This window comes from Labeo rohita, unplaced genomic scaffold, assembly GCF_022985175.1.
Source record: "Labeo rohita strain BAU-BD-2019 unplaced genomic scaffold, IGBB_LRoh.1.0 scaffold_1005, whole genome shotgun sequence".
NCBI lineage: Eukaryota > Metazoa > Chordata > Actinopteri > Cypriniformes > Cyprinidae > Labeo > Labeo rohita.
The window spans coordinates 1-13297 of NW_026127126.1; the positions used below are offsets into that span (position 1 = coordinate 1).

The following is a 13297-nucleotide window of genomic DNA, read 5'->3' on the forward strand; positions in this document are numbered from 1 at the left end:
TAACAGCTACATTTACAGGATAGCATCTGTGAATCATTTTACTTTATTAGAAAGTACATATTTATATGGTAACATCCAAATGCTGTGCCAAGATATACAATGAGCACAGTAAAATCCCCAGTGTTAAATCAACACTGCTCAGAGTGCATTTAGTCCCACTCCAAATAGTGTTAAAGTAACACTGACACAGTCTACGTCTACATTAATCCGGATACATTTGAAAACTCTGTTTTCCTTTTAAAATGCTCTCCGTCCACACTAGCGTTTTTAAGCGTTCTCCAAAAGTTTTTCATCCACACTGAAACGTAGGAAAACGTTAAATTCGCCATACTGCGCATGCGTAAAAACTCACTGAGATGATACAGACGGAACAGACATCATACGTTTTCACGTTCTTGGCAGGATCATTTTATTTACAGAAACATCTCATCATTCACTAACGCGTCCATGTCGTGCGCTCTCGTGTTTGATCTAAAACGCAGCTGCCCTCACGTTTAGCTGCAGGAGTCAGGACAGCAACTGTGAGTACAGTTTCTGTCATCTTTTTAGAACTGTAATATGAAGAGTATACAAATATATCTTTAGCAGCAGTGTAAAAAAGTGAATGACACATAAAAGCCACAATTACCAGTATAAACATGAATATCTATTAGTACAATATGTGTCACATAACTAAACATGCGTCATCGTTTTCAAAAGCCTCCGTTTTCACAGTCCACACTGCAACGCGAAAGCGGCGTTTTCAAATTTATCCACTTTTGAGAGCGTTTTCAAAAAGCTCAGTTTTCCTTGACCAAAAACGCTGTCTCAGTGTGGACAGAAGGCCAAAACAGAGAGAAAAAGATGCGTTTTCAAACGAAAAGGTATTAGTGTGGACATGGCCACAGAGTTAAAGTTAATGAGACAATTAAGTCATTAACTAAGTGCTGATTTAACATTAGCGACGAACACCTGCTGTTAACAAGCAGAATCACTGAAGAAGAAAAAAAAAAAAAAAAACACTAGAACTATAACTGACTTTAGCCAGAGCCTTAGATGAAATCAAATCTCTCAAGATCTCAGTTTTGTTGATTGTCACCATTTTTGAGATTCATATGCTGATTCTTGATGTCTCTGTGTGTCTGTTTAACACTCCAAAACACATAAGCCCATAATTTTAAATTTCTTTACAACAACTGTTTATTGCAAAGTTATTATTTTTATGTTGCAGTTTCACAGAATTAGAAGTGCAAATCCAGAATATGAAAAAAGTGAACTGTCTTTAATGCAATCACAGTAGCCTCACAATGACCATCTTGCCGTATACACATAGTTTCTACACAATCAATGTAAAGAACTAAATCTAACACAAGTCTAGGGTCGAGAGCTCAACTAAAGCCAACCCTAATCTCCATGACTGTGGCATCTTTTTTAACCAATAGAACATCAACATTTAAACCTCTGATAATTCTCAATAAGAGCTTCTGTCGTCTGAAATAAATAAAGGCAATCTGTTTAGTAATGAGTGAAGCTGTTTGTGAAGTTGTTTAATCATCCTCTGCCGAGATCTTGACAGATTTAATGTATTTTACTTCAGTTGATTTCATCTAAAGCCGGGCTCACACTACAGCAAAAATCTTGTCGAGCGCTTCGATCGGTCCCGATGTTCGGCACGGATTATCTGCTAGTGTGAGACGTTCACAGATCGAATCTTGCACCTCCCGATCTGCTCACACACAAATCGGCGCCGCTGATCATATCAAACATGTTTGATATCCAGGATTTTAAATCGGGATGATCACGGCTATAATTACATCAGTACTTTCACAACAGCCAATGCGTGACCATAAAACAGCTGCTGTACGGTCCACTGGATAGTGGAGATGGAGGAAACTGCGTCTTATGTTTTTGTAGTAACACTGGCTGTATAATATGTTGAAAACATACCACAACCGCATGGAGCAAGGAAAGCAATGCGCCATGCGGCCCGAGTCCAAAGTCCAAATGGCAAAGTGATTATATTTCGTTTCAGTTTTTTAAGTTAATTTACAAAAACGTTTGGAGCATTTTTTGTTTGTTAAATATAAGTTTTTGTTTTTTTAAATTAACGACCAAGCGGTCAGCGGCAGACAGTGAGTTGATCATTAGACTATGTTTAATCAATTTTGCCTAAAATAAAATCTATAGATATAAAACAGTTAAAGCATATAACAGTTACCTAACATTTGTAAACATTTTTATTTTTATTTTATTTTTTAAATGATAAACTACAACAAAACATATACAATTATAACAAGACATCCAAATGAAAAAAAAAAAAAAAAAAAAAAAAAACATTTGTAAACATTAGTTGCTGAAATGACGATCTGTTGCGTAAGATCACGTGAGGCGCTCCCTCCTTCATGATAATCTTAATAATATCTTGTAGCTGGTGATGCGCCACAATTTTCAAATCTTGTAGTGTGTGCATGTTTAAGATTTCAGGGAAGATCATCTGCAAAGATTCTCCTTATGTGTGCGCTGCAACCAGATTTCATAATCGGTTAGGATTTAAAAAATCCTGTAGTGTGAGCCCGGCTTTAGGCTGTGGCTGATATTGTAATTCTTGCGTTTCTCTTTTTTTCAGTGATTCTGCTTGTTAACAGCAGGTGTTCATCAATAATGGTCAATCAACACTTAATTAATGACTTATTTGTCTCATTAACTTTAACTCTGTGTCAGTGTTACTTTAACACTATTTGGAGTGGGACCAAATACACTCTGAGCAGTGTAGATTTAACACTGGGGATTTTACTGTGCGGTTTAAGACATTTTGATTTACATGGAGGACTGGATCCAACATTAAAAGAATTTCTTATAAATCTGTTATTAAAAGGTTTGTCAAAAAAGGAGAGACAGCATAGCTTATTTGTCTCACAGGCTTTTTTTTTTCTTCTTTCATTTTATGTGAGTAAAAATGTAACAAAATAAATATAAAACAGCTTACATATTTTGTCTAAGCATATTTATTTAATTATATACCAATTATATATTGTTTTTTCTTTCACAAATCTGTGGCAGATGCATGATGACATGTCAAAACTCATGTTCTGTTTATGGTTTATGGATATTTGCACATTTATGCATTATTAGAAGAAGAAGAAAGGAAGAAAGAAAAGAATTTTAATGAATATTAATTGATCTCAGACATTCATATATGTATTTTTTAATCTAATTTAGTTTTTGACATTCTAATCTTGCCTCTTAACAGTCTTACAGTATATGATATCTGTCAGAAAAAAAAAACGAAATGCACATCCCTAATACGATAATAATAATATTAATAATAATAATAATAATATTATTATCACGATCATCATCATCATCATGGCTGTTGCTTATTTTTTCCAAATACCTGCAGTACTCCAATCTGACACAAGGAAAAGTGCATACGTCTGCTCAGACATTGACATGCTTTAAGCACTTTTCCAAGCAAAACAATGTGTTTATAAATATGAACATTCCCGTGGACAGTCTGAGATCAAATTTGTGCGTACGCATATAAATGTGGCCCCTGGAATACTCTCTCTGACCATCTAAGGACCCCACAGACTGTCAATGCTTTTAAACGTGGCCTCAAAACCTACTTTTTGAATGATTCTTAACATTTTTTGTTTTTAATCTGTAGCACTTTGGGATTCTGTGTGGATATAAAGTGCATTATAAATAAAATGTATTATTATTATATAATAATAATATACCACAGTTTACATAATCATTTAAATGATGGTGATGGATAAATTGGTATCATTTCTGACCAGTAGGGGGTGCTGTTACTAAATCTAGTATCTATCCACCCAACTTTTGTGAGACTTGGTTTGGAAATCATGTGAGGAAATTTTAGTTTTAAAAGCACTGCATAATGTAAAGGAAAAGAAGCAAATCACTCTTAAATAACATGTTAAACATCTGTGTATGAAGAGATGATCAAACTCACCTGATACTGTCAGTGTAACTGCATCACTCATTTGTGACCAGCGTGATCCTTCTGTCTCTGATCCATTACAGGAGTATTTACCTGCGTCAGACTCAGTAACAAAACTGAATGTGTATTTCTGTCGATCACTGAAAACACTGGTTGAACCTTCTTTATACCAGCTGTAGCTCCAGCTAGTGACTCCTTCACCATATATGTCACATCTGAGAATGACTGTTTCTCCTCTGAATACATGTTGAGCAGGTTTAATGGTCACTTTAGATTTTGGTCTTTCTGTACAACAACAAACAAACAAAATACATAAATATATAAAATAAAATTGTGATAATATAATACAAAAACATGCCACTTTAAAGGTGTAGTGCCCTCTTCCCCCTCAGGGTGGCTACCTGAGCACTTAGGATGGGCGCACGGGTTCGTAAAAGGATAGTCTCTCGACTGAATAAACCAAGGAACCTCTCTTAAACCTCGGATTTGAGAATAACAAGGTTAACTATAAAATGCCCTAGTGGGTCACATGTGTTCAACAACGTAGGGTGGGTCAGATTTAACTTTTACTTGGGTTATATAGATAATTTCCCTTTCACCAGGAATGAATTACAGAGATGGATTAAAGTAATACTATGACAGTGTTTATTTAACCAATGAACTTAAATAAAAGGAAAATAAAATAACTAATGAAAAATTACAAATGTCACAGCAATCAAATCACATTGGGTTCCCCCCTCAACCCCTGTATTAGAGGCTTCCTCTGACAACCCCCTTTTTCAGTGCAGCTCAAATGCACTTTGAACGTACTCACAGGATAAATGGAAATATAATTATAAACCTTTCCTTACGCTATATATTCAAATTTCACTGTAACCTTTAAATAACTTATTCACATGGGCCCATTCACACACACACATAGGCACAAACAATTTCTCCCACCCCTGTTGCAGGCCTGTACCGTTGCTGGTGATCGTTGTGGCCGGGATATAAACAAAATAATGGGCCCCTTCACTCCAAAGAGCCAGCAAAATTAGAACGGAGGTACCTTTAATCCAATAAGTTCTCCCGATTTCGGATGCTCGTAGCGCAGGGCAGGCCGCCTTTGATGCGCGCGTTTGCTCTTCCGTATCCGCGTTGTTCACGTTGGTAGATTTGGGTCCACCGCCCTCCAGGTCGGTGACTTCACTAATAGATCACAATGAGTCGCTTAGCAGTTTCAAATAGTTCGCACGGAGTTCGCTCGAATATGGATGAAACTGACTGATGACGCACCGCTTCTCCGAGCCACATAGACGAATAACATTAGCCAGCGATCTGCTGGATTAACTAGTCGCAGTGTTCTCTCAAAAGCAAATGAAAGAAATCAATCCTATTCGGATTAATCGGGATGTTAATCCCTCATACACACATAGGCACACTTCCCCTCTCTCGCTTTTCCCCGTTGGCATTACAACCCATCCTCTGTACAAACTACCGTTCTTAAAGAAACAGCTAACCCTATAGTTTATACTAAAGAAAATTGAAATAAATATCTAAACATTAAGCAAAATGTTTTTTTTTTCCCTACCTTCTTCCCATTTGGGGAGGGGAAATACTGGGGGTTACAAAGGTGTGTTCATACTTCAGTTAGTTTGGTTAGCGTTCACACTGACATTTTTGACAGCGAACCTAAAGATGTGAACCTAAAAGCACAGTGAAACGTTCACAACCTGATTGATGGGTTGAATGATGTATATGTCTTGATGGAACTCACAGAACATTACAAACTAAAGGAAAAGGTGTGTTCGACATAAAGTGGTGCTGCGGGTGTATGACATCAAAGTACCCATTCACTGATCGCTCTGTTCAGCGCCGCTTTAAGTCGAATACACCTAATGCCGTCTGCTGGACTAAGCGTGATCAAAGTTGCATGTTTTTGATTTTATTTTCACCATCTGTGAACTCACAAAGAGCTCATAAAAGGCACTTTTACCTCCTTGTTGCTGCATGTTTGCCCTTTGCTTGTCATTACTTCCTGTTTTTGGTTAGTTTAGAAGTATTTAGTCTGTGTTGCATTCATATTTCATTCAAACTCCAGAGTTTGTTTGGAATCCGGGGCATTTCTAGGATTTGAAAAAGGGGCTAGTGGTGGTGGATGGGAGCTCACATCATACCTACGTAAAATTTTGTTAGACACAGGTGGGTGAACCTGGATCCTTCTAGGGAGGTCCGGGGGCATTGCCCCCCCCCGGGAGAAAATTTTAATATATTTTAAAGGTAAATTCATCTGGTGCACTTTAAGAGTTCAAAAATAAGAGCTCAAAGTTAACCCATGTTCAGTGTGGAAACTGAACAAAGAAAAAAGGTCAATGACCTGACTCACCCCTCTTCTGATACTCTGAAAACATCGGATCATCAACTGATCGTGTGAACAAAGTCATATCGTTCCTTCGAATTTATTTAATTTGACAGATACTTTGCCAAAGCAGTGACACAAAACAGTGTTGTTACACTATGAAAAATAGTAAATAGTAAATCACTGCAAATAGCAATCAAAAGTATTATAACACTTTATAATTTTGTTATAATAATTTACCAAAAATTCATCACAAAATACAATATACATTAGACAAATACAGTAATACATTTGAAAATCTATTTACAACTGTAACAAATATATATTTGCATGCAAAAATAGCCCCATTTAATTTTTTTTCGAAATTCATTTATTTATTTATTTTTCCTGTTTTAATTTTTCTGGACTCCTTTTTAATGGTTAAATGTAATTTTATTAATTAAAAACAACAACAACAACAAAAATGTGTAATTAATTAAAACAATGAAACTTTAACGTCAATTTATCAAAAATTATGTTTAGGGCCCTTTGAAATTGTTGCCAAATTTGTTTTTGCATGTCTATTTATTTGAACGTAACTTTTTTTTTTATTTCTATTTAAATTTTTCTGGTTATCAAATAAAGGCATAAATTATGAATTTATCTTTTAATTAATGAAAATTAAATTTTATTTTTTGGCAAATAAAGAGGTTGTACTATTTAAATTTAAAAGATGGAAGAAATATTGTGTAACAAAGTTTTATTAATTTTTCAACAGTAGCAGTAGTAGTAATACTATGGTACTTACATTCTACTGAATGATAAAAGTAATATATAAAAAAATAAAATAATAATAAAGTATAAAGTAATATATTTCTGGTACAATGTCTACAAGCTAAACCGAACTTTTATTTTGACGGGTTGCCATGAATACCTTTAAATTTCTGTGAGTGTATGACCCTGGTTTACTCAAATAAAACAGTGAAATGCTCATGAAGTACTCTCAGAGCAGTTCTGGAGATGTTGTTCTTGCATTTTTTTTGCAGACGCTGAAATCACAGCGAGTGTTACGTGTGCGTAGTAAAGGAAACCGTGCATATGTCTCCACCATTCATTCATAAAGAGACATGCAGAACATGCAGGATTCATATTTAAATGGTATTTGGGGGCTGAATATTTACAGATACTAGTCCATATCACGATTTGATTGAAGTGAAATGACCGGCTTTTGATTAATTTATTCAAACTTTGACAAATCCGTGAATTCCTTGGAAATCATAGGGCGATACCAACCCGTAAAAACATTCAGGGATAGAGAAAAATCTTTCGGGGCTCGAGCCTTAAATGATTAGCCCTAGTGCCGCCCCTGTTTGGAAGCGGACAGAGACCCATCTTTTTAGCGGTCTCGGTCCGCTTGTTTGGTGCGCACCAGGGTTCACACTTACTCAAATGAACCGCACTAGAGCAAACATAACAGGGTTTGTTTTAATCGAATCAAACATAAGTGTAAACACACCCTAAGACAACCCTTGGTGGGGATCAAACCCACAAACTTTAGGTTAATAGCACAGATACTGACCTACTGTGCCACACCACCTACATCTATAGCAGCAGTTAAAGAGACACATTATTTACTGAGTGTTAGGAAGGTACAGCAGTTTACCATAATTAAACTAAACGCCAACGTGCTTTAATATATATAATCCAGACAGGGAACAGGAACAAGCAGAAACAGCAGGGAAAACACACACTAACACAACAAAAACTAAAATTAAGAACCGACAAGGAACAAAGAACTGAATCAAACTTATATAGCCAGGCTAATGAGACAAGGACAGGTGTAAGTGATTAAACAATGACGTCATAATAAGAAACGGAACAGGAAAGACCAAATAAGGACACAAGAGGGAAAAACCAACGAAACAGTCCACAGGAATGTGACACTGACACACTCTGTCTGTTTAAATCTAGATTAAAAACACATCTCTTTAACCAATCATTCACATAATGTATCTCATAATCTTGTACTTTAGTTATATCTGATCAAATGCTCATTATCTGCCTGGTTTTTGAACATATAATTTTTTGCTTGGAACAGCAGAAGATCTGCGATGACCAAACACCTGAGAAGAGATGATGCAAACCTTGAATACATGTTGAGCAGGTTTAATGGTCACATTGGGTTTTGGTCTTTCAGTACAATGACAACAATTCACATTTAAAAGAATGTAATAAAAAATAAATAAATAAATAAAATGTGTTTATATAATTTGCTATTTCACATGAATTATTTTATTCTATGTTATTATTAATTTAATATTTTATTATTATTATTATTTTATTTATATGACCATAAATACAGTAAAAATAATAATATGAAATATTATACTTAAAATAATGTTTGTCTGTTAATTTAAAATGTTATTTATTTCTGTGATTAAAGCTGAATTTCCATCAACATTACTTCAGTTTTCAGTGTGACACGGCTCTTCAGAAATTATTCTAATATGCGGTTTTGCTGCTTAATTATTATCAGTTAGAAATAGAAATATTCTATTGTTTTCTACATTTTTCAAAGGGATGAATTTTGCACTCATTTTAATTTTACGCAAATAAAAAGATTTTTTTTTTTTTCCCATTTTGAATGATGTCCTGCTCTTATCTGTACGACTGTAAATGACAGAGTAGTAAGTTGTTTCCGCTGCTGAGGTAAGTTATTATGTTAAAATAAATCTTGTTTATAATGGCACTAATTTTAAATAGGCTAGCATATTTTTATTTTGCATGGCTACTTATATATATTTTTTTATTCTTGTTTGTTTTCTGAATACCATTAATTTAAGGATTTGCCATGAAGTGAGGTGAAGTAAATGTTAATGTTTATGTGTGCAATGACAGTGCGGAGAGAACACACAATGACTTGCTCTGGAAGTTTAGTTAGCAGAGAAAATAAAACACATCAATTATTTGACAACAATTAATACCCAATATTAATGAAATAAACTTGTTATGACTGTTGTGTATTTACACTTCACTACTGGTCTGCACTAGACAGGGTACGTTTATCTGCTTAGAGTTTATTTAACACATTGCAACTTATTGGAACTGTATGAACTATATGTTAGGCCTGCTCACCTTGTTATTGTCTGATTTATTTATCAATTTATTTATTTATTTGTCTGTTTATTTATTTATTGGAAATAACTAACTAAATAAATAAATACATAACTAACTAACTAAATAAATGCCCTGCTTGCACTTTTAATGGCAGAGAATCACGACTTTCACTTTTTTTTTTTTTTTAATGTATCATCAAACCCTGCCAACTAATGCAAAGCGTAAATAAATTTATGTCTACAGAGAAGAAAGCTCTGTCTAGGCTACGGGTTGTGTTGAGCCATCATTATTGTGGTTGTTTGATGAGAAAATGTTTAAATGTAGTTTCAATAAACACGTGAATTATCCGTTCAACTGCAGCAGCGGAGGACTATTATTCTGCGTGAAACTGTGGAAGAACTGACGGCATGGTTTGATATTTGGCTGACCACATGTAGAAATCGAACAAAACAAATGTACGAATGATACACAGATTGTTTGTGATCAAGCTTCACCTCCAGAAGAAGAGTTTTGTTTTTTGTTTTTTAATGAATATTTGCAAATTGTATTTCCAAATAATGTGCTAGTTAGCAAGTTCCAAGATGAATGAGACTAAAGTTAAGTCTCACGCTGTGTCTACACCTGACGTGATCTCATTCTGTTGTGTATGTACACAAAGTTCAATTTTTAGTATTTTCATTATTAGGATTAACCCCATGATGCACCATCTCGTTTTCGAGGTGGTCCCAGAATACAATGCAATACAATCACAACATAAAACAAACAAACAAAAAAAAACCACAAATTAACAATATACCTTTAAACAACACTAAATGCAAACGATAATAATAATAAAAAAGCACCAATTGATTTGCAGTGGCTGCTTTGTCACGTCCACTACACTATATTAAGGTTTTCTTGAGGGTTTTTGAAGGTGTTTGTTAATGACTAATAAGTCATTTATAAACGTATTTTAATCATTTTTTAACTGCGTGAATAAGAGTGGTGACTTCAGAATGGAAGAGAGGGGCGGGGTGAACAGTAGCTCATTATCATTTAAAAGCACATGCGCCGAAACGGGTCGCTGTGAACAGAGCTGTTTTTGACAAGGTAAAAAGGGTGTTGTTTTACACTACCATTGGGGAATTTTAAACAAAGTAGGTTATAGACTTTTCATGTAGACTCTAAAGAATCGTATCAACTTGTGAAAAATGGACATCCAACGGCCCCTTTAAGAAAACTGCTGGGAGCTGAAAAGAAATCACTCATTAATAACACTTTAAACGTGTGTTTGTGTGTATGAAGAGATGATCAAACTCACCTGATACTGTCAGTGTAACTGCATCACTCATTTGTGACCAGGTTGATCCTTGTGTTGCTGATCCATAACAGGAGTATTTACCTGCGTCAGACTCAGTAACAGAACTGAATGTGTGTTCCTTTAGTTTGCTAAAAACACCAGTCAAACCTTCTTTATACCAGTGACTGTTAGTGACTCCTTCACCATTTATTTCACATCTGAGAGTGACTGTGTCTCCTCTGAACACATGTTGAGCAGGTTCAATGGTCACTTTGGCTTTTGTTTTATTTTCTGTACATTGACAACAATTCACAATAAAAATAATGTGACAATATAATAATAAAATAATAAAATGAGCTGTTTTTACTGTATAAACTGTTTATTGCAAAACACACATGCTATATCAGGTTAGACCGAAGTGTTGATCTATAGCTGTTATAGTCACTTATTTAGTGTCTTATAAAACATGTTCACTAATTTCTCAGAGCAATTCATTATGTGAGGAACTGTGTATTGTCACTGCTACTGTAAATTGTTCCTCTAGTCACAACACAGAAGAAACTGCACAGCAAAAAGCAGGTGTTAAATGAACTCTCCTGGGAGTTTATTTGACTCCACACTCAGGAGTGTTAAATTAACACTGAAGCAGAGTAAAAATTAATGAAATAACAATTAGTGTTATTTATTTTACACATTAATTAAACGATGATCGTATTAGTTGGACTCTTCACACTCACATTTTTAAAATTAGATTTCGTTTTGCTGTTGTAACAGAGTTATAACAACCAGGCAAAGCAAAGAAAAAACAATCATGCGGCCTTCATTATGTTTTGCTGTAATTTTTGGGTAATGATCTGTAAAATTTATTTTTTTTTTTACTGGTTGCATCAATCTTGTAAACAACGTAACACCTATAATCAAAACTATTATTAAAACTTATTTTTGATCAAAAATTCCATATGATATTTAATTAAGATGCACACTTGAAGAATCAGTGTGAGAATCACAACAGCGGTGACCATCAAAAAGCATGTTGTAGCCAATCAGAACTCATCCATGGATCCCATCATGCATTGCAGCATGAATAAATTATGAGCTGAATTGTCTTTGTAATTGTTACTATTTTCTTTTGTTTTTGCTGTTTTTATGTGACTTTTCAGTAGATTGTTTTGTGATGTTCAGAGTTGATCTGTTCATCTGAATATGCTGTTTGTCTCCGTTGTTGAGATTCATACACTGGTTCTTGATGTCTGTGTGTGTCAAAATGAAAGCATACTCTTGAATTAAAGAAAAACTCTAAAGAATAGAAACTGTATATGAGTAACAGGATCTTCTAATACAGAATCACAAAACTGATATTATTTAGCATGAATCACTGAATTTGTTTAGAATCTAGCATGAGTTACATGAACAAAATATAGTTCATAGATTAGATTCTAAAGAAATTCAACAACTCATATCAAATAATGGTTATATTAACACAACCATCACCACCTAAGGATTTGTGCTCTTAGTTTGTTTGGCTGTTATAACTCTAGCAGTGAAACAAAAACTGAAGTTTAAAAAAAAAAAAAAAAAAAAAAAGGTCAAGAGCCTAACTAATACAAACACTCGCCACTATAATGGTGACATAAAAATTGTGATTGTCTTCTTTGGTGAGTCTGCTTGTTAACATCAGGTGTCTTTAATAATGATCAATCATCACATAATTAATGAGTAATTATCTCATTAACTTTAACTCCTGTTCAGTGTTCATTTGATACTCTTCAGTGTTATTTTTAACACTCTTGAATGTGGAGCCAAATAAACTCCAAGGAGAATTAATTTAACACCAGGCTTTTTGCTGTGTTGTTAAAAAGATGTATTCATTACCAATAAAAATCATAACACTCTTTTCACAGCTAGTTTGTAACAGTGTACAATCATTCATGTAAATATGTGATTAAATTCACTCACCTTCAGTTTGTCCAGAGTGAATGATTGAAATCAGCACTAAAAACACAAAAAGAAAATGTGAGCATTGAGCTGATGTTGTGTATATTATATTAGCCATATGAAGGTGTACTCTTCTTCCTTTGCTTGTAAAACACCATGATTTTACTCTTAAATGTTTCTCAGCTTCACAAAACAGGTTTCTATTTTTTTTTTTTTTTTTTTTTTTTTTTTTTACGATTACAAACTAAAATTAAAAACACACAATTAGTAAAAATCTGACACCCAGGGACCAAAATCTCAGCCCAAATTTACAGAATTCTCAGCCTCACACTTTTTGCAAAACACTACACACATTGTTTTGTGAGACACTAAACACACTTCTGTACATTAGACACAGAAATCTAGCATGATGTCACTTTTTTGCCATTTTAAGGCACTGCTTTCCAAAATACTACACACATGAACCAACTGATCAAACACGTCCATCAGGTGTGCAGACACTTCGGTGCTTAACTGTAAACTCAACAGTCAAGGTGTAAGCACTATAAAAAGGCAACAGGTGAATTTTTGTCTTCAACAAAAAGGAAAGGCAGTATTGCAGTAGAGAAAAAGGAATAGGGAAAAACATTTTGAATGTCCCGGGCCAACGTGGTGTTAACTTCACAATAAATGCTGCAATCACACAGAATGGAGTCCACCATCAGCA

General features: G+C 34.5%; 1 long non-coding RNA gene across 1 annotated transcript; it reads right to left on the reverse strand.

Annotated features, from left to right (window-relative positions):
* Positions 1-3961: 3961 nt before the first annotated feature.
* LOC127157193 (uncharacterized) lies at positions 3962-12674 on the reverse strand. The gene is made up of 3 exons (XR_007825857.1): positions 12613-12674; positions 10678-10947; positions 3962-4228 (listed from the first exon to the last, which is right to left on the reverse strand). It is a non-coding gene; the product is annotated as an uncharacterized LOC127157193 (long non-coding RNA).
* Between the last annotated feature and the right edge of the window lie 623 nt (positions 12675-13297).